The sequence below is a fragment of the Diceros bicornis genome (genome assembly GCF_020826845.1).
Source record: "Diceros bicornis minor isolate mBicDic1 chromosome 30 unlocalized genomic scaffold, mDicBic1.mat.cur SUPER_30_unloc_3, whole genome shotgun sequence".
Taxonomy (NCBI): domain Eukaryota; kingdom Metazoa; phylum Chordata; class Mammalia; order Perissodactyla; family Rhinocerotidae; genus Diceros; species Diceros bicornis.
The window spans coordinates 1,394,243-1,415,972 of NW_026690901.1; positions in this window are offsets into that span (position 1 = coordinate 1,394,243).

Here is a 21,730-nt window from a genome sequence, read left to right on the forward strand (position 1 = left end):
GGCATTTCAGCCCAGTTCCCAGGTGATGCTGATGCTGCTGGTCCAAGGACTCCACTTTGAGAACCACAGCCTGATTTACACCCTATATATGATTACCAAATCCATTGTTTTATCCTTTGGCTGCTACTTTTCCTTTATCACATCAGCACCTTAGCTCTGATTCTCCTCACCTAGCAATGGGAATACGTGGAGAGTTTAACAGCTGGTTCTCTTTTCCAGGTCAGTTCTCCCTCTTCCTCTGAATACCACATTCTCTTGCCAGGTAACTGTTCGTTAATCATCAGTGCATCATAGATCTTCCTCTCTCAAAAACTCTTGACTCTTATGCTGAACACAAGACATTTTAAATTCTCCACTTGGTTCACAAGGTCTTTGCTAGCCTTACTTTAATAGTAAAATGTGGACACCCTGTTCCATACCTGGCCTGCTATAAAGGAATATGTGAGGATTACATAAGATACAGTCAATTCTCTTTATGCACAGTGTGACATTCTATAAGGTCATTGTGTACACTGAATCAGTGAATATGACCCACTGCTCCTACGGGAAATGCAGTGTTAGGTTCCTGTAAGCCTTAGACACATTTTCTTCAACTTGTCAGTACATTACCTTGTTCTCTGTGTGTTCTCTTTAAAGTCACCTTATTTAATATATATTGTTGATATATTAACATTGAACTCACACCAACAGCACTGTAACTTGTGTCTGATAGTAGCTTGTCGAACACACATACTTTCTCAGTAAAGGCACGTCACAGCCTCTTGCCCTGAGGAACACCAGGCAGCATTGCAGCACTACACATGGGGGACATATTAAATGGCAAGGTCACCAACATAATGCACAAAAAGATAAGAAATGAGGCACTAAATAGACTGCAAGAAGGACACTTGTTTACAATGTGGGCTGAAACAAGAGGGCAGAGCAGCACCTTGTTCCCCCTCAGCTGGGAACATGCACGTGGAGTGAATCAAATTTCTCACCACTTTGTGTATATCTTAAAATGGACATGAAAGCCCTGAGAGTGTTGATTTGGGGGCTGCTGGTACATTTTAGCTAGTGGACAAGTGTGCAAACACAGAATCCACAAATAATGAGGATCAACTATATTATGAAAGCATATTTTCAAAACCAGAATATTGTTTATATATAAGAGCAATAATGATAACATAACAGCTAACATTTAAGTACCTATTATGTGCCAGGAGATCTTCTAAGTACTTTACATAAGTTAATGCATGTAAATCTCACTAAAACCCTACAAGACAGGAGTTTTCAGTAGCCCCTTTTTATAGATGAGGAAACTAAGGTTCAGAGAGTAAATATTTCCACAGTTTCTCCAGTTAAAAGTGGAATAACTGGAATTGATGTCCAGACAAACTAGTCCAAAGCCCACAGCCTCAACCACTATGGTAGGAATGTGAGCGAATTTTCTGACACTCTCTAAAATGTCCCTTCTGATCCAACCTGTGTGGTCTCATATATACTTATTCACTCATCAAACATTTTCTGAGTGCACCAAAGGTGTCAGGTACAGTGTTTAGATACTGGAGGGACAAATAGAATGTTGTCGCAAATAATCCATAACCAACCAATAAATCAAAATTGGGGTGAGTTTATTATGAGCCAAGCTTTGAGGATCATATAGCCCAGGAGAGTCCTTTCACAAAGAAATGGAGCACTCCAAAGAAGTGGGGTGTACAGCGTGGTTATATACCATCAAAGAGCATGTACCACATGTGATTGCAATGTCCCTTTTACAATAGCCATGACACTGACCTGTTGGCACGGGAATTGTTGGACACTGTGGATATCAGGTCTGCTGTCTCCGTGGGTGTGGCTGTTGTCTCAAGTTTGGTGGTCACGGAATGACCGGAATGAGCGCAGCAATCAAATCCTAGCCTGTGGAGAAATGCTTATCCTTAAGGAAATGATAATGTGGGGGAAGTTGCATTTAAACCTTAAGGGCATTGCTTTTGTCTTTGGGACACGTTAATTGCTTAAAGCAGATATACAATGGATGAACAGAGGCTACAGGCCCCTTTTGGGGAAAAGGAAAAAAAACAAGGTCAGGCCCAATTAGTTTTACACCAAATGGCTTCCTCGTATGCTCCAATGTATCCTGTTGCTTGCCATTTATTTATCAAGAAGTAGGATTGTCTCAGATTTAAGGAGCTCACTGTCTATGAGACAAAAATAAAACAACAGTTATGGAAAAGGAAATAAGTACAGGGTCCCAGAGTGGGGACATCAAAATGGGACTCTAGATGGAGACCTCTCAAGAAATATCTCCAAGAGGAAGGAACATTTGATATGAGTTTAGATCAAGAAATAGGAATTAAGTTGATTAATAAAGGGGGTAGGAGTGCAGAAGAAACACATATAAAAAGACAGATATAAAGGATGCTAAAGCTTTCAGAAAATAGGGGTATTTTTAAGGATGGAAGAAAGCGAACATGTAGGACACAGTGGGTGATGAGGTTAAAGATGAGGACAGCAATAGAAAGCCTGCGTGTCCAGCTCAGGAGTCTGAATGTTCTCTTGGACGCTCTGAGCAGTCACTGAAGGAGTCTAAGCAGATATCAGAATTAAGCAAATTTGGATTCTAGAAGGTAACTCTGGAGGCATTGTGAAGGAAAGATTAGAAGAAATTAAGACTGAAGGAAAGGGACCTGTTGGAAGACTAGGCAGCGATCCAGATAAGATAGGTCTTGGCCGGCCCAGTGGCGCAAGCTGTTAAGCGTGCGCGGTCCAATGCAGTGGCCCAGGCTTCGCCGGTTAGGATCTCGGGTGCGCACCGACGAACCGCTTGGCAGGCCATTCTGTGGCAGCATCCCATACAAAGTGGAGGAAAGTGGACACGGATGTTAGCCCAGGACCAGTCTTCCTCAGCAAAAAAAGAGGAGGATTGGCAGATGTTAGCACAGGGCTGATCTCCTCACAAAAAAATAAAAAAGATAGGCCTTGGCTCAAGCACGGAGTCTGCAGGTGGAGGAGACCAGGAGGTGGGAAGCAGTGCTGGGCTCCTGCAGGAGGAAACTGAGCTGCCTCTCAGTCACGGGAAGACTGTGCCTGTCATGGCCTCCCCACCCCCATGCCCAAATGCCATGTTCCTTTCTACTTCTGTACCTTTCCTCTCTTCTCCCATCTGAAATCCTCACTCTTTCTTCCCTCCACCTGCTCAAAAGTGGTCCCTTTGAGGACTTGATCTAGTCCACCTCTCCTAAGAAGCTGTCCTTAATTACAATTTCTCGATAACATTCTCATTTTTTTAAGGTTCTGTAATACAACATACACTAAATACCTTGACAGAATCAAATTATATCTTGCAAACAATTTCATGTATGTGGAGGAGCTTGGAACCTTATAATTCTTTATATTTCCTTCGATACCTACCACAAATACCTTGCACATAGAGGTCAATGGATGTCCAGTAAAGTTAAATAGAGTTATAGCACACTTTATAAGCTAAAACTTTTATGAGTTCAGTTATTTCTTTAGATCAGCTGCTTGAACCATTTGTTTTTCTCCACAGATCAACAGTGTTGCCCAGCACAAATGAATTTTACACCTTCTCAAACTCAATAGAGCAAAGATGGAACTTCATTCCCCTTGCAAGACTTACTGCCCCAGAGAAAAGCAAAAACATGTGACGTCTAATTCTTTCTTCACATTCTCATCTCAAATTGTAACTGTTTCCCAGTTGCTAATTGGTTTTCATTATTAAAACTGACAAAAAAGTTTCTCATTCTTTCTTTTTTTTGTTTTATGAGAAAGATCAGCCCTGAGCCAACTTACAATGCCAATCCTCCTCTTTTTGCCGAGGAAGATTGGTCCTGGGCTAACAATTGTGCCCATCTTCCTCTACATTATACAGGATGCCGCCACAACGTGGCTCGACAAGCGGTGCATTGGTGTGCGCCCGGGATCCAAACCTCTGAACCCGGGGCCGCTGTAGCGGAGCGTGCTCACTTAACCGCTGCACCACCGGGCTGGCCCCTCTCTCTATTTCTAAAGCTAAAATGTCTAAATCTTTCTCTGGGCTAGTTGGAGTTTCCATAAAATGAAAATGTACATTCCAGAAAAATCCTTAACTTTCCAGAATAATCTTGAATATGGTAAACACCTTGGCAAAAATGTCACTGATTTTCAATGTCAGTGCCTCCGCAAGGGTATCCTTGCATTGTCTCCCCTCCCAACCACCTCTCACTTTGGCCCTCCCCAGGCTCATGGGGTCAAACTGTTTACTGAGCACTAGGAATGATCAGAGTCTGAGGGAGACCTCAAGGATGACTAAGCCATGGTTTCTGACCCCAACCACCACTCTCCATCTCTGCTTTAACCTCTATTTTTCTTACTCTGGTTTCTACTTTAGTTGTTTACTTGTCTTGTGAATTGTTGTTTTGTGGTTTATAATTAACATGTAAATTCATATTACTTGTTGCCTTAGAGTTTAGAAAGAACTTACATTAAACAATGTTTTTTTCCCAGCCCTTTGATGTGTCTAATACCTTTCAACGAAATTCAAGTGGCTTCTTGTTTTTACGTCTCCATCATTATGTAGAATTATGTTCACCCCACACTTTTGAACTGACCAATGCTGCTTTACTCTTTAAACTTTTCTATGGCAAGACTCACGTGAGGAATCCCTGAAGCACCATCAGCTAGGCATCCCCACATTCCTCACATCTGTTTCCTTGATTTGTTCCTAACTAAAGATGTTTCTGAAACTAATACTGAATTGTACCAAGTGGTCATTGCATAAAAAGCACTATCACAGATACCTTAAAGAGAACAAATGGAAAAGAATATTCAATTCCTCAGATAAGTTTGCAATCAAATGAGGCATTGAGGGGACCTGGGGGCACTGATCAGAGCAGGAATCTAAGAGAAGAGTTTTAAGTCAATTTCAAAGAAGGTTAAAACTGGAATGAGATAGTATTTTACCAGTTATCTGAAATCATAGGCATTTTTCTGACCTTTGAGAATTTATTTGCATATAAACTGTACCTGTGGGGTGAGAGAGTGCTGATATTGTTTAATTTCTTTTTATTATTCACCACTTTGTAATAGATGTGGCTATTCACAATTAATAATTATCATAACGTGGAGAGACCCAACTGCCTCTTGTTATTAATTCTTACACAAAGCTAAAGTTTTAATGATCTAACTTTATTCTAGTTACTTTTCAACTAGTCTATTTATATCAGAAAGATGTTGAGTTTTAGGAAAATACTTCAAAATACAAGTTTCATATGTAATTTCAAAAGCAAAAAATGAGTTAAAAATTGGGTGGTAACCAATTTTGCTGCTATATATTAAACTTTAACATGGGAGCACACATTTTTAGAGAATGTAATTGATATTTGCCTATTTATATATTGTAGAATGTTAAAGGATTTACAGTTTTAATAGTATTTCAAATACCAGAGAATAAAAAACAGAACTGTTTCAGTTTTATGAAATAGCTTTTTAGACATAGCAGATTTTCAGAGCATATTACTTGAAAATAAAACAATCAGTTAGTGAGGTTTAAGCCATGTGGTTTTATTTTAAACTTGCTCATTCCATAGGAGCATCAATAAGAGCCCTTCAGGAGTAGCTGATGCTCTTTCCTTCCTCCTGAGCACCAGCTGTATTTTCTTTAAGCATCAAACTCTCGGACAACACTGTAGCCCTCAACTCTGTTTAGTTGAGAAAAGGCTTTATGTGTCATGTGTTTTCTCTAGGGCTATGGAACTCCCAGAGTTATTAAGTACAGGGAGAGAGTAAGAGTCTGAACACATTCAATAAACTCCAATGTGCTCAGGTGAGAAGACAGGTGCCGGGACTCACATCTGAAGAAGAGCTTAGAGGATGCTTTCTGACTCTGCTTCGTGCCTCTGACTAAGCAGTCCTGGACATCCCCGTTACAGCCACGGAATAACACAGACAGTCTTGATGAACCAGAAGTCCTCCTATGTCCATCATTTGTACAGAGCAAATTGGCTTAAGATCTTTCATTTCCTGCTGCAGTGGTAATTTACAGAGATACAGAACTGCCATCTAGTGACTAAGAGAGCAGCAAAGTGCTTTACATGAAAAGTGAATTTCAGAGTTTTATAAAACGGAACAGTGAAGCATTAAAATTGGTAAAGTTCACATAATGTGGCACACGAAAGTTATAGTAAACCTGAAAAATGTGTAGGTGAACTAATCAGTTGCTCTCTATGCCTCTAAAACATATCTTGACATCCTACTCATAAATAGTAAAGTTTAAATATAATAGAATAACTTTGGAAACAAAGTTCTCATCTCATCTCATCCAATGCTGTCAGCAGGAGCCGGTATTAAATAGCCAGATTGTGAGTACCCATGTTGAAGCACCATTTTTATCACAGTGGAGAGAATACAAGGCATAAGCCCAACAGACTGATGTTCAGATCTTCCCTCTTACCCTTGATCAATTTTGTAAACATGGTTTTCTTTATCAGTTAAATATGAATTATAACAGTTACTTTAAAGGATTACTGTAAGAATTGCATAAGGGAATACAGTAAAGGAACTGGCGCACAGTAGATTGATAGTTAATTCTCCTGCCCTGTCTCTCTTCTAAGAAACATACAGCAATAATCTAAGAATAGAACCCGTGTATAAAGTAAACTTATGACAGAGTCAATGGCTCCTGAAGTAAGAGACATCATTGTTGAGTGCTTAACCTCAACTGCCTCCAAATACTGTTAACTCTCAATTAATTTTATGTGTTTTCTGTCTTCCAGACATTTCACTGCCTACAAGGAAAGGAGAAGTGTGAAATTGAAATTAATTTCACCCTTGAATGGCCTAGCTGTAACAACAGGTGTTTTAAATCACCTAGTTTTTCAGGTTTTCTGCTTATTACTATATATTTTAACATGGTTCACAGTTGGAGAAAATAAGAAAATCATTATAATTTTACACACACGAATATGTCTTGACTATTACAGCTGGACTCTTAATATATAGAGCAATGTTGTACATGTTTTGTGCTTGTTGATAGTACAGAATACTTTTGTCCAGGTTTTCTTTGGCATTATCATAAATAATGAAGAACTCAGTAATATAAGCCCAGGAGAAAAGGGTTTATAAAAATCTAACATACTATTCTAGTCATGCCTCAAAAAAAAAAAAAGCTATGAAAATAATGAGAGGATATTTTGAAGGCACTATTTTTCTTAATTATTTCCAACTTTATTTCCCTTTACCTCTTTTTAGTATTTCTCCGTCTTATTCGCTATTGGCTAAGCATCTCACAGTAATTAAATCACCCTCAGCTGACTCCACCATGCCTCTTCAAGTGCCCCAGCCTAATGTCTGTCTCACCTCTGACAAAAAGTAGCTGGGAAAACCTGTTTTGTGGCACTATTCTTAAAAATATCTTTACTCTTGGGCTGGCCCTGTGGCTTAGAGGTTAAGTGTGTGCACTCTGCTGCTGGCGGCCCGGGTTTTGATCCCAGGAGCACACTGACATGCTGGTTCTCTGGCCATGCTGACACCGCATCCCAAATACAGCAACTAGAAGGATGTGCAACTATGACATACAATTATCTAGTGGGGCTTTGCGGGAAAAATAAATAAATAAATAAAATTATAAAAAAAAGAATATCTTTACTCTTACAATAATAGCTATATTTTTGAAAGGCACCAGTGGATTACAAAATAAAGTACTTGACCAATGTTGTATCTTCACTTTCCCTCCAGGGGGAACACAACTTTCGTGAGTAATGCAGGGTTGCTGTTTTATTGTTCTCTCCTTTCAAGACATTTTATTACTTGTAAAACATAATAGAATTAATAGTGATAAATGAGTAACAATATAAACTTACAAACTGCAAAAAGATACTATTTTAGTGTCATAACTTTATGTCCTGTAACAAACAGTAATATTTTCATAGTGTAATATCTTGATTGATCATAAATTTTTTCCTGGCTCATTTTTATGCTAATTCATTTATTAGATTACCAAATTTATACTTTTATGATATTTATTTTCAATCAATATAATTGAAGGGACATCAGTTGTTCTTGGTAAGTGAAAGTTCAGAAAAAATTTTGATAATGTATAAGTTTGAGAAGGATCTTTCTGTTTTTTAAAAGAGAAGTCAGGCCTGGCCCTGTGGCTTAGTGGTTAACTGCACACGCTCTGCTGCTGGAGGTCCAGGTTTGGATGCCGGGCACGCACCGATGCACCACTTCTCCGGCCATGCTGAAGCCGTGTCCCACATACATCAAGGATGTGCAGCTACGACATACAGCTATCTACTGGAGCTTTGGGGGAAAAATAAATAAATAAAATTATAAAAAATATAAAAGAGATGTCATTTAATATTTGGAAAAGTTCTCAAAAATCATCAAATTCTTTAATTTTATAGAAAGGAATACTACATTCCAGAGAGCCTAAGTACACTGTCACACACTAACCAGAAACAGACCTGGGCCTAGAACTCAAGTCTGAGTCACCTGACTTCTACTGGACCACACTCAAGGGAGCACACTCTCTTCTTACTGGTAATTTCTAATACTATTTTCAAAAACACAGTTGAGAGAAATTGTAGATAAATAAAACATGATTTTATATAAAAAAGTAGCAATTGCCACCCACAATTTCTATTCCATATGAGTGTTTCCTTTCTTGTAGGTTTCTTGTTTTTAATACCAAGTCCATTTTGGTAACAAGAAAAAAGACATAATGTTTACTTTCTTTAGTAACATAAAAAAAGCTTCTGTGGAAATTAAAAAGACACTAACTAATGTCTCGTCTACTAAAGCAACTTAGGAATATTATTTGATTTTGGGAAAGCTCTGAGAGATTTTTTTAAAAATCATATCCACGTGACTATTAGTCCAGCCAGGCACATCTCCACACGACATCGCCTAGAGTGTGCAGTTTTTTGCTGGATCCAGCTATTGTCAGGCCCAATGTTCTGGCTGAGTAGAGAATGATGCTGCTTCTGAAAAGCATGTACTCAGTTCCACTTCAAGGCTGATTGATGGAGACACTAGGAAAGAAAAAGATGAAAATATTACCCTAATCAATGATATAAAATACAAGATACGAACATCCGTTAAAAGAACTCTCTACGAAATTGATCAATTCTACTATCACTACGCTGGGCTATTTCCTATCAGTAATTTGACACATAAACAAATAGAATAGTGTATTTAATGATCTCAATTCTTTTAGTTGTGTGCTTTTCCCTTTAAAACTACATATGCTTATATGTGTTTGCTTTATTTTCAGGTGGTGTCACCGTGTCAAGGCCTCGTGGGCAGGTGGGGCCTTCACTGAGGACCCCCAACCCCCCCATAGGCCCGGTGGCTGTGCATGTGCCCTTGGCCTCATGGGTTAAACCCAAGGCCGCAGGGCTCCCATAGTGGCCAGAGAAAGAAGGGCCCATGAGAGAGGTATGTGAGGGGTGCAGACCGTGCCAACTTCCTCTTCTCATGTCCCTGAGAGAGAGAGGCAGAGAGAGAGAGAGAGTGAGAGAGCAAGAGAGATCCCTGACCTCTGCATTGCTGCCTCCACCGCTGGTGCCATGTCACACACCATCCCCCTTCCCCCAGCATCCCCATGCCACCCCGGGGAAGGCACCACCACTGCGAGGCCTGTTCCTGGTCACCTCCCTGCTGTCCCTTCAGGACCAGAGCCCAGTGCAGGAGAGTTGGTTCAGACAAACATTTACATGTCCCTCTCCATGAGAATTGTCTTCTGCCAGTCTCACATCCCAAACCCCACCCCCAACATCCTCCTTTATCTTATCTGAAGATAGTATTTAAGAGGAGCATCTCTGCCATTCTTTTGAGAGACTCCATTTGTCATGTGTCTCCCATGTATACATGTTATGAACCCAATTTAATCAGGCACGCATTCTTTTACTTGCCTATTTGCATCAGGAACATAATTACTAGCTAGAGAATTAATTAGAGAATATTCATGGTGAATGAAAGATGTCATTTCTAATAACATAATGGAATTCCTTGAGGCTTTATTCTTGGGACATGTGTAGGATTAAGTCAGGACACACTGTGAGAGTGATAAATAAGTTCTATATATTTTTCTTCTTCAAGACCTTGGATTTTAGCCACACTTCATACCCATTTACTTTGCAACAATGAAAAACAATTAAACAATGACCTTGAATATTTTGCTCTCAGATTCATTAGTCTTTAAAGTATTAATTGAACAATTTAAATCTAGATGAGTGAAAGACTATGGAGACTTCTAGAATGTTACATTAGGTCCTTTAGAAGTGAATTGTTTTTATAAAACATTTCAATCCCTTCTTATACCTTGACAATAATGTTACTCTGAATCTGTTTTAAAGAGGATAATGGCAGATTTACTTTAATTTGCACCTTTTTTTAAGTACATTTACCTAATATTTCTCAGTCTCTTGAAAACTTTTATCTTTAGCTCAACCTTCATTTAAATCACCAGACCTATTTGATGAAGGCGACATGAACATTTACTCTAAAACTCCTCAGAAAATTACTAATTTAATCTGTACTTTGGACGATCCATTTTAAAACTCAGACTGGAAGATACAATCTGAAGTTAATTGTTCTTCCCAAATGCTTTCTTTAACTCAATTAGCAATACTTTCAAAGTTTTAATGAAAATGTGGCCAATTTGGTGAAATGCAAGTGACTTTTTTGTTTTTGCATGCCAATGAGATTAAGAAAATAAGTATTTTAATTATTGTTATTGATTTTAAAAATCAGAGATGAAGAAAACAAACTTCTTTGTCCAAAGACATTTCTGCAAATGAAATTGTCTGAAAAACTGACAGCTAGCCCCGTTTTAACCATTAAACCATAAGAAATGTAATACCATGGGCAAACACTTGAGCATTGTCACCTGCAGGAGTCCCCAGCGCTGTTGCCGCATCAGGTCCATGGCTCAGGGGAAGGAGCCAGTGGAGGAGAGTCAGCTGTGCCCTCAGCATCCTTCCTTCCTTGGTCAGAACCCGGTCCCAGCTGCTCCCTGTCTCATCTTCTGGGGAAGCAGAGAATTATTCTGGAGACACAACACATTGGGTGTTAAGGATGTCATTGTTCTTTTATAAACAGATGTTAGATCATGTAACGGGCTTCTCAGGACAGGAAAAGCCACCTCAAGGGAAGCAGAACCTCTCCAGGAGCTGAAGGTCATCCATGGAGAGCAGAGTCAAGGGCTGCACGGCGTCAGCCTGCTCCTGCTCTCCATCTCATGGACACCTCGGTCCCCAATCCCTGACACCCCTCCCAGTGCCCCCACCTCAAGGGTTCCTATTGTATCCTCAGAGTCCCGCGCAAGCGCAGGACCAGTGCTCAGAGTGGCAGAGGGGCCGGTGAGCTGGAAATCCCTGGGGCGCATGCACTGGGGGCGGAGTCCCTGATGCGGAAGTGGTGGCCACTGGAGTTTGTGTGGGGGGGGGCTCGGGAAGTTTCTGGATCCTTCCTCCAGGATTTTCAGCATGGGGAGCTCTCCTTTCTGCAGTGTGGAGGAGCACTGGGCAGGAGCAGCGCTGAGGTAGGCGGTGGGCAGCGGGCTCGGCGTGGAGATCTCCGCCACATATGGCGGGAGCGTGGTGTCCGGGGCGGCAGATGGGGTCGGGCGCTGGGGCTGCTGGCGGGCTGCACCAGGCGGGGGAGCCCAACCTCTGTCCCTTGGAGGAGCAGAAGAGGACCGCTTGGCCAGCCTGTCCCTGTGCCTTGGCGGCGCCCCACCTCAGAGGGGCCTCACCTTGACGGGGCCTCCTGCCCACCCACCCGAGGTGCAGGGGGCGACAGGGAGTCGTCTGCCCTGTGCGCCCGACCTTGATTTCGCATCCCCAGGGACCTCGTCTAGGCCAGGTCACGACATCTCTGGGTGAAAGCTTTCCTTCGGAAGAGGGCCTGTGGTCAGCGCTCCTCTGCATGACTCTGCTCAGGCTCTTGGGCTCCTCATTGCCTTCATTAAACAAATGAACGGTTTCTACACCCTTGGGACCACCTTTATAGAAAAGCCTGATCGCATTCATGGTTTCTGATAATTGACTCTATATTTGCAAGGTGAACTTTGAAGCCTGTGAATTGTTGTAAACTGCATTTAATGAAAGGAGCTTTAAACAATCTTTGGTGCAAATTGTGTAGCTTCCTAATACTAACTCACCTTCTGTTAACTTAGACTGATGACTGATCAATTGATGATTGACGTAATGTGTATGGAATTTTGGTTTCAGTTGAAAAGATTTCTTGGAAGTCGGTGCAAAAATTAAAATTGGATAAAAGGGAGGATTTTGGAAGTTGTATGTAGTGTCTGTTTTGTCTCCGTACTCATTTAGAATTGTAAGAATTTAGATTTGGAAAGCCCATAGAACAAGAAGTTTGAAATTTTGATTTGACTGACAATGGGCAAGGTCAAAAGGTCAAATATGGTAGGATTTCATTTATATAATATTCTAGAAAAGATAAACCATAGGGAAAGATAAAAGATGGTTAGTTGTCATTAGTTTTCATATTTAGTTAATCATTTAGTTTAATAGTTTAATCATTACTTTTAATATTTCTTATTAAAAAATACATTTTACTGATAGCATCCTAATTATGCTTTTGGATGATACCAGAAGGTAATAACCTATTAAATTCTGCAGTAGGAAGAAATGACATGTTGGTTATTGGTGTCTTTGAAGTGTAAGTATTGGCGGTAATGAAACTTTTAAATGAGCTTTTTTGGATTCTGAACTACTGATTTTTTTACTAGATCCTGTTGGACGTGGCATGTTACAAGTTTCAAAAGGCTCTTTAAATTATTGTAGCAGGCTGAAGCTATTAAAATATAATGTAAGCTCTTTATAGATGAAACAGGCAAAAATACAAAAAGCCATTCATCAATTTATCTTTGTTAAAATATCAAGTAACTCTTACCATACACATGAATGACTTTTGGCTGGATAGACCTCAACTTGACAAGATGGACACATTGGTATGGGGAACCTCTTTTGGAATGTTAAAATGGGAGAGGATATATAAATTTGACCTGAGGATTACCCAAGTCGATATGGCAGGTTTAGTTGCTTTTACACTCTTTCTGAGTTATGATCTTGATTAAAAACCTGGTCATAGACATTCCAAGACATTTGGACCATTTTATGTATCAATATATTGAGATGTCTTATTTCTCTGATACTTTCTGATTTCACGGTGTCTGGGAAAAACAATTTCTCAACATAGGTACTTTGGAATATAATTTTTGATTGTTGACTTATTGAATCATAGAATTGTTGAGTTGGAAATAATTTTAGTGTTTTAGAGCCTAACCTCTTCAATTTCCAGGAAATGGAAAGTGAGGTTTCTTGAGTTAAGTCGTCCACAATCGGACTGCTACTTTAGTGGCAGAGTTGGAACTAAATGCTCAGATGCTTGTCTCCAGATTCCTAGTACAGTGCTCTCTGTGCTACATACTGTTAAGTAGACAAATCAATGAGTTACCTTCTCATATCATATACATAGCCAGCAGGGTCGATTATTTCCCATATGCATTTCTTTCCTTTCTTTTTTAAATAACTGCTAACCACAATTAATTTATCCCCCTGTCATGTTTAATGACTATCCTTCTGTGTGTCTCCTCTAGCACACGTGTGGACTCCCTAGAATGGACACCTGCCTGTGAGTGGATTGTTGGGCCAGAGGCTGATGTGCATCTGCATCTTGACTAGCTGCATCCAAATCATCCTCTGAAGTTTTAACAATTTCCATTCCCTCCAACAGCGTTTGAGTCATCCTTGCCCTGGCAATTGTCAGATTGGCATTGTCAGATTTTTAAATTTTTGCCAATCTGATGGGTGAGAAATGAAGTATTTGTTTTCCTCTTTGTACAACTGTTTTGACAAATGCATAGAGCTGTGCAACTACCAAAATTGAGATACAGAACAGTTCCAGCACCCAGAACTCCCTTGAGCTGCTCTTTTGTAGACAACTCTTCCCCCAACCTTAACCCCTGGTGGCTAATGATCTGTTGTCTTTCTCTATGGTTTGTCTTTTCTGGAATATCATATAAATGGAATCCTACAGTATTTGGCCTTTTGAGTCTGGATTCTTTCATTTAGCATGATACGTTTATTTGAGTGTTCATCCATGTTGTTGACTGTATCAGCAGTTCCTTCTGTTTTATTGCTGAATGTAGTATCCGTTGTATGAATTTACCACAGTTTATCCATCCACCAGTTGAAGGACATGTGAGTTATTTTCAATTTTGTCTTTTTTGACTATGAATAAAGCTGCTATAAATCTTTATGATTTGAGAAGACAAGCAAGTTTTTGTATGGATATGTCTTCTTCTCCTGGGTAAGCACATAGAAGTGGAATTGCTGGGTCATATGGTATGTGCATGTTTAACTTTATTTTAAAAACTCTTTGTGGTAGCAAAGTCATGGCCCACAAAGATGTCCTAATCCCTGAACCTGGGAATACATTAGTTTACTTAGCAAAGGTGAATTAAATTTGCAGACGGAATTAAGGTTGCTGATCAACTGACTTTAAAATAGGGAGATTATCCTGGATTATCCAGGTGGGCCCAGTGCATCACAAAGGCCCTTAAAAGGGAAAAGGAAGCCGTAGAGTAGAGAAAAAGATAGAACAAGGGAAGCAGGGCCAGAGAGATGCCGAGTTCTTGGTTTTGAGGGTAGAGGAGGGGGGCCATAGGGTAAGGAATGTGGTGGTCTCTAGAAGCTTGAAAAATCTAGGAAATGGATTAAGCTTTAAAGTCCCCCAAAAAGAACCTAGCTCTGCCAACACCTTGATTATAGCCCAAAGAGACCCGTGTCAGACTGCTAACCTACAGAACTGTAAAACAATAAATCTGAGTTGATTTAAGCCATGAAACTTGTGCTAATTTGTTACAGCAGCATAATAAACTCCACTTTAAAACTGTTTTCCAAAGAGGCTGAACCACTTTGTGTTCCCACCAGCAATGTAGTTGTGTTCCAGTTACTTTCCATCCTCATTAACACTTGGTATGGTCAACCTCTTTAATTCTAGTCATTCCAATATGTACATAGCAGGATCTCAGGGTGTTTTTTTTTTTTTTAAAGATTTTATTTATTTATTTTTCCCCCAAAGCCCCAGTACATAGTTGTCTGTCTTAGCTGCACATCCTTCTAGTTGCTGTATGTGGGACGTGGCCTCAGCATGGCTGGAGGAGTGGTGCCTCGATGCGCACCCGGGATCCGAACCCAGGCTGCTGGCAGCAGAGCGCATGCACTTAACCGCTAAGCCACGGGGCTGGCCCTCACTGTGGTTTTTATGTGGCTTTTTCTCATGATTAACGACCTTGATCATCTTTTCATGTGCTTATTTGCCATCTGAGTATCTTCTTTGGTGAAGTGTCCAAATCTGTGACCATTTTAAAATTGGATTTTCTAATTGCCGAGTTTTGAGAGTTCTTTATAGTCCTGTCAGATATGTGATTTGCAAAGGTCTTCTCCCAGTCTGTGGCTTGCCTTCTCCAGCCTCCCACGTGTGTCTTCGTAACGTCTATGTAACATAACTCGAGAGGTTTCACATGACCTTATTTTCCTTCATTGGGAAACAGAGTGAAGTTGGAGCACCTGAGTCCAATCAGACCTTGATCAGAGTTGGGTCTGGGTCTCAGTTTTAGTAAACCCAAGCCTTCCACTTTCCCCCAATCCTGTTTGTGGTGCTCCCCTCTCCCGCACAGGGGTCTGGTCCTAAGTCTGGTAGGTCTCTGTCTCCTTAGGTTTGGGAGCCCACAGAAAATTTAGCTACGCCCGTCAGACATCTCAGCGTAGCTCTCCAGCCTCCTACCTTACATTGTTCACAATATGCCAAATTCCCAAAAGGTCACACTAGCAGTATGTTTGACTTAGGCCACTTCCACCACTTCTGGAGGTTTCGCTTTGCATTGTGGAAGCTTTTGGCCTATTTCCCCAGATTCCTGTGTGGCACCAAAACTTAACACAGGTGCTGTCAGGAAGAGAAGTTGTGTGTCTGAGAGCCTTCAGGATTCCTCTGCCACACCAAACTAGAAGTTTGGCTAGTTTTTCTTTTCCCTAGCCGAGGCTCTGACTGAACAAGCCAGATCTTCGGCAAGCACCCAGAATCAGAATATGCCTGCAGGGGAAAGAAAGATAAAAATCCCTGCTCACATAAAAGAGTTTTCTTTCTGGAATTTTAGTTGGTTGGTTCAGAAGTTCTCTGATGCTCTAAAAATATATTTATAATTTATATGGCTTTGTCCAGTTTTGCAGCAAGACTGTTTTCCTGTCTTAGTCTCCTCTAAACCAGAAGTTCCCTTGTCATTAGCTTTTAACTCCATCAGTTATACCCTGTCAATATTATTATTGTTTGTTAAAGTCATGCTTTCAATGATTTATTCAGACGTTTACCCTTTTTTATCCTCACCATCCATTTTTACATCTTAGCATTTCTTCTTCTATCAATTTCTTATTAAAGTACATTCTTTTTCACTTTTTAAATTTTTTCCTTGAGGAAGATTAGCCCTGGGCTAACATCTTTTCCTATCTTCCTCTATTTTGCATGTGGGTCACCACCACGGCATGGCTGATGAGTGCTGTAGGTCCACACCTGAGATCCAAACCCATGAACCCAGGCAACCAAAGTGGTGCATGGTGAACTTAAACCACTACACCAGGCTGCTGGCCCCCTTAATGTACATTCCTTCAATGATCCTTAATGAGTATTTGTTGGTGGTAATACTCTTAGTAAATGTTTGCATAAAAATATCTTATTTCACCACAGTTCTTGAGATATGGTTTGACTGGTTATACACTGAAAGTGATCGTCTCTCTGTAGCCTGAAGAATTAATCCAACTCTCTCTTGCCTTCCATTGTTAAGAACCGTATCATGGGTCTAAATGTAAGTCTCCATAAGTGTTCTGTCCCTCTGCGGGGCTTTGAATATCTTCTTTTGTATTTGGTGTTCTTTGGTTTCCCTGGATGAATCTGACTCTAGATTTATTTTTTTAATTCTGCTTGAGATGTATTCAGCTGCCTGAAGCTACAGTAGAAGAACTTTATCAATTCTGGAAATTTCTGTTATTATGTCTGAATATTCCTTTATATCATATATATATGTTTATATTTTTAATTCAAAAATATATACACATACTTATACACATTCAATATATATCCATTAAATATATATTTATATTATTTAACTCAATGTATTATATTATTCAATATAATGATTTATGTTATTCAAAAAAATACATATATTATTCCTATATATAGTTTCCGTTACTTGACCAAACTCAAGCCAGGCTCCTTTGAGCCCTCTTCTTCACTAGGCCTTGATCTTGGCCTATAATAACTACAGCCTCTCAGCACAAATGGTTTCACCCCACACACACACATTAAAGACTTAAACACTGACATAGTTTCTAACTGCTCAAATCTACATCCCTACGATGACCCCTGCCCCCTTATAGTGCCTGCCTGAGAAAGCTCAAAGCAGCCAAAAGAATTGACTGTTTGTTCTGGCCAACACTCGATCATTGGCCCCTGACATCACTTTCTTAGAGCATTTACCCAAAAGTGCTTACAACTGTGAATCTTTCCTCTGTCTTTTTGAGTTGTATATGTGTCTCCTATAACTGCATTTCTCAAGGTCCTGAGAGCCATTCCTTGAGAGGAGGACAGGGTGTGTGTCTCCCAGACTCTGTCAGAGGAGAGAAGTTAGACTTTGATCATTTCCAAATAGCAGACACAACTGGCCAGATCACACTGCACTGACCAACACTCTGTAGCTTTTCCCTCCCTGACTCTACTGAGCCCCTGCTCATCCCACTGCCTGCTCCCTCATTCTCCCTTTCAAATGCCCAGTCACCTCTGTACAAATCAAATTGAGTTCAGCCCTTTTCCCTCTTCCCTACTGCAGTGGTATATTACTGATTAAAATCTGTTTTGATCATTTTAACTAGATTCTGGCTTTGTGTATACTCTACATTTAACACACATCCTGATAATCTCATGCTTATGCATATATATGCATATACCAACACAACCATGGGCCTTCCAGGACCAGTTCAGCTGACCTCATCTTACCAACAGAGTAGTTCCACATTTTCTTTCAGGAACTGACACCCCTCGTCCAGTTCAGGCCAGTTGAGACCACCAACCCATCAACCGGGCCTGCGCAAATGCTTGATAAGTGACCTTTTGACATCGAGCTAAAAGTTCCATCCTCAGATCATGGTAACACTGCCAATTTGTGAACACACATCTGATGAAGAGCCACGGAGCTTGACTTTGCTTGCGCAGATCATCAATTACCTCACTACTCCTTACTTCCAATCATCTACCTCCACACATCAGACCACCCTGCCCTTCATCCCATAAATTGTAACCCAAGCCATGGATCAGGGAGACAGATCTGAGACAGAGACGTGCCCCCTGTCTCCTTGCAGATCAATCTCACAAAATAAAGCTACAATTCTTTCCCCAAAAGCTAATGCCACAATAATTACCTTTTTTAGTGTAGATTGGGCAAGAGAACCTCAATATTGTGCGGTAACATCAATACATATATATATATGCTTAATGGATGTTTTATCTTCTTTTTCTTTTTCTTTGCTGAGGAGGATTCACCCTGAGCTAATATCTGTGGCCAATCTTCTTCTTTTTCAAAGGAAGATTCACCCTGAGCTAACCTCTGTGCCAACCTTCCTCTATTTTGTATGTGGGTTGCCACCACAGCCTGGCCAATTGATGAGTGGTGTAGGTCCATGCCCAGGAACTGAACCTGGGCCACTGAAGTGGAGTTCTCTGAATTTAACCACTAGGCCATGGGTCTGGCCCATCTCTAATTGTTTTGAAGATGTTACTAGAGATGTAATTGAAGTTTCACTATGATCTCTGGATTTCCTTGCTGCTCTTTTAGTCCCTCACTTCAGTGTATGTGTTTCTTGCACCATCTTTCATGCTAGAGGAATCCCTCAAATATCTAGTGGTCCTTGGCTACCCATTCGTATTTCTGTGATGAGGAGGAAACAGCTGAGTATAATCTCTGTGGGCCAGATGGGACCTGTGTCTGTCTGGACTCAGTGTTTCTTCAGGGGTGTAGAGTGTTGACATAAACAAGCAAACAATGTTGGTACCCACGCTGATCTCTAACAACATACTTATTCCACACATTCCCACAATGACAAACATCTTCTGAACACTTGGAAGTGTTGACAACACACACACACACACACACACATACACAATATTTGCAAATGACCAGCAGCATTCAGACTGTAAACTGCACCTGATAATGCACACTGATAATCAGAACATACACACGAACTCACACACATACAGACCACTCACTGTCTCAGAGCCCACAGTGACTTGAACTCTAAACACACACAGACATCAACAAAACACACCTTCACATAGATGCTATAATAGCCATGCACCCTGTGACCATACAGAATTGCTGAACACACACACATCCACACAACAAGGAACGTGGCTGTGCACGTGTGGGCTTGATCAGGGGGTTTTTCACACCTCAGCATCAACATGGACACCCCGGGGCGAGAGGGAGAGGCAGAGGGAACAGGGAGAACATGGGGGGAGCAGACAGGTGGCACTTGCATAAAGCAAATATGATACCTGCAAAGCTGGTTCCTAAATGACATATGACTCAAGGGTATGAGGAGCCAAGAGGATCTGAAATGGTACAAAGGAGGTGACTGATACAAACCCATCACAAGATATTGAAATGTAAGGGACAGTGATATTTTAAAAGGCACTGAGGAGAGTTCATCAAAGCTTAGATATAATTCCAGACAATGAGTGACATGGAATTCTGGCCAAAGAATAGCCATTATTGCTGTTAAAATTCCTATTTAAATATTTCTTATAAAATTATACTCATTGAAAAATGACAAATATTCATTGGTTTAAAACATTTCAGGATAAAATTACTGCAGGTTCCACTTTTATTGAGTAGCTTTCCTTGGGCAGCTATAAAAGCTGGATAAAGCACACAGAACAGCTGCTTGAAGGGTCAGAGAACATCCCGTGCAGGCAGGACTTGGGGCTCTATAATCTCTGAGATGAGGGAAGCACAAGATTGTGAGCACCAGCTCCATGCAGCTTCTCCCCTAAGGCATTTGCTATTTCAACAGTGAGAGAAGAGAGTCTGAGTAGAAAGAGGAGGAAAAATGAAATGAAATTTGGATCCAGCAAAGTCCAGTAACTTCTACTTCCAGTCAGATGTGGTAAAGGCAGAGCAACAATTAAACATTGATTTAATAAATACAGTATGTTTGAAAACACCAAAGGGATGTGGAAGAAACAAGACTAGATGAAATAAAATTTCAAAAAGGTAAGAGCCTTTTTAGGTGAGATTGCCAGACATACCCTCACCCGGGGTAATTTGCGTAATCTGGACCGTGGTAATCAGACTTGTGTTAGCAGAAGACAATAGTAAGTACAATCTGTCATATTGATCTATGTTAGTTTTTAATATCACAAGCTTTGTTTCCCTGTTAAATTTTATTGCCTCCACTAGAAGACTCTGTGAAGGGAAGGAAGTTGTATCATTTGACACGTGATCTCCCAAACATTCTTCAGTTGGGGCTGGATGACTACTATAAATATTTGTTAATTGTTGGTTTCATGAATGCTATGGACTGAATGTCTATGTAGCCCAATTTCATACGTTAAAATCCTAATCCCTGACTTGATGGTATTTGAAAGTGGGGCCTTTGGGAGTTAATTAGATTAGGTGAGGCCATGTGTGCGAAACCACCATGATGGGATTAGTGCCCTTATAAGGAGATGGAGGGCCAGAACTCTCTCTGCCAGATGAGGGTAGAGCAACAAGCTGTCTTTCTGCAAAACAGGAAGACAGGTCTCACCAAAAACAAATCAGCTGGAACCTAGATCTTGAACATCCCAGTCTTGAGAACTGTAAGGAATACATTTCTGTTGTTAAAAGTGCCCAGTCTAAGGACAGCCCAGTGGCGCAGTGGCTAAGTGTGTGTGCTCCACTTCGGCGGCCTAAGGGTTTGCAGGGTCGGATCCCGGGTGCACACTAACGCACTGCTTGTCAAGCCATACTGTGGCAGCGTCCCATATAAAAAGTAGAGGAAGATGGGCACAGATGTTAACCCAGGGCCAATATTCCTCAGCAAAAACAAGGAGGATTGGCATCAGATCTTAGCTCAGGGCTGATCTTCCTCACACACACACACACACACACACACACACACACACAAACCCAAAAGTGCCCATTCTAGGGGCCTGCCCCACCACCCAGTGGTTAAGTTCAGTGAGCTCCTCTCCGGTAGCCTGGGTTCGGTTCCTGGACACAGACATACACCACTCATCAGCAGCCATGCTGTGGGGGTGACCCATATACAAAATAGAGGAAGACTGGCATGGATGTTAGCTCATGGTGAATCTTCCTCAGCAAAAATATAAATAAATAAAGTACCCCGTCTGTGATATTTTTGTTACAGCATCCCATACTGACTAGGATACTGAGTGTGTGAATAAGTTCATCTAGATCGATGATCCTTCTTCCACATGACACATTATTGCCAATGATTCCTAATTTGGTGTGAGTCAAATTTCCCTTAAGGATCATAAAGACGTTAGGACCCTTCTCCGTAAGTTATGCACATACTGATACACATGAAAACGTTGCATCAAGTGCTATATCGACGCCTGAGTCTCACACATCATCCCATTAGCCTTCCACGAACCTCAGTGTTACAGC